Below are 1,587 nucleotides of genomic sequence, written 5' to 3' on the forward strand. Positions count from 1 at the left end.
TCCCCCGTATTCGGTCGGAGGCCCCCCTCCTCCCTCCCAGAGACCGCAGCCCGCAGGACTCCTGCGAACCTCCCCCCTCTCCAGGCTGCTGAAAGGAAACTTTTCCTTTCTTCTCCGGTGTCTGCTGCCGACTGCGTTTGGGCTTTTCCCGCAGCGGCGCCCTCGGCGGGAGCGGAAGTGTGACCGAGGTGCGGGAGTGCGGGTAACCGCGGCGCTCCGGACCCCTTCTCCCCGCCCGAGCCCGGGTTCTGGCCGCGGGATGCCCGCACCCCCCGGCCCGAGAGCCGCCTTCTCTCTCTCCCCTCGCCCCGCCAGGCCAGAGGGCTGAGCATCCGCAGCCTTCGCAGCGCCCCAGCGACGCGTCTTAACGCCAGCCGGGAGATGGGTTTCTCCTCCTCTCTTTTCTTTCAAGCGCTGGGGTGAAGTCCATTGAACTTTCCCAGGTCGTGCAGGCAGCACAACGCCCATCCGCCCTAGCTGGGATATTTCTGAGGGGTGAGGGCAATGCGGTGCTATTGATGCTCATCTCACCATTCCAGAGCAGAATTGCTTCTTCGACCTCTAGTTATGTAGTAACAAGGGGAAAATTTCCTGAAATTAGTCTACTGCAGGAACTCTGGTTTTAGTCACAGCTGTCATCCGAGAAACAAATTTCCAGGCATTTTTAATCTAATTCACTTAATTTTTATGTAACTGAATTAGAAAATGTGATTAAGCATCTCAGAATCTTCGGCATCGAGCCTGCCTAACCTTGAGTGAAACATGAAACAAAGGAGAAACTTATTAGAAGTAAGAAGAAATGGTGAAAGGTCTGTATGGATTTGGTACAATCGTTACTTACTACGTAGGAGGATTAGAGGCACAAAAGCTCACTGGGAGAAAAAGAAAAAAAAAAAAAAAAGAAAAAAAAAAGGACTATCATGAATTACTTACAAAGTTCACTGAGATACAGCCACTGACAAGAAGAGTAATGACTAAAAAAGAGGATAATGACCTTTTCAGCTGAAATTCTTGCCGCGATTCTTTGGCAGGTATTTCAGGGCAGGCACTGAAAAGTAACGGTGCGACACTGAAGAGGTGCTTTGCAGAAACAGCCCTGTCCTGCCGGCCCGCCCGCGCGTCCCAGCCCCACTTTCCCCGTGTTTCTTTCCCTGCTGCCCACAGAGCTCTCTGAGGCAGGGACAACTCGAAGGCGAAAATCGAAGGCTTGAAACTATCTGATTCTCCCTTACTGTGGCAGTGACTCCAGCCCAGAGGTCTGGGCTTGAGACACGGTAGCGGGAAGAGCTGTCCCCTGCCCCTTCCCGCGCACGGGGGTTTTACATGCGCTCCAGCCGCGCTCCCTTGCGCGCCAGCGCAGCGGGTGCCGGCGCTGCGATCAGCGGAACAACGGTTCCAAGCCCCGACGGTGCTCGGATGGAGGGGCTGATCCGTTTCCCACGAACCACACGCAGTTGAAACGAAAAAGCAAAGACTGGTAAACACCCCGCCGCCTGCTAAAATCAAGCTAAAGCCCGCAGGAAGATTTTGTTTTTAAGACCAATTCCCCGCAGCGCAGCCCCTGCGGGCTCGGGCGCTGCGGCTCCT

This window comes from Charadrius vociferus, unplaced genomic scaffold (genome assembly GCF_000708025.1).
Source record: "Charadrius vociferus isolate BGI_N301 unplaced genomic scaffold, ASM70802v2 scaffold494, whole genome shotgun sequence".
In the NCBI taxonomy this organism is placed as follows: domain Eukaryota; kingdom Metazoa; phylum Chordata; class Aves; order Charadriiformes; family Charadriidae; genus Charadrius; species Charadrius vociferus.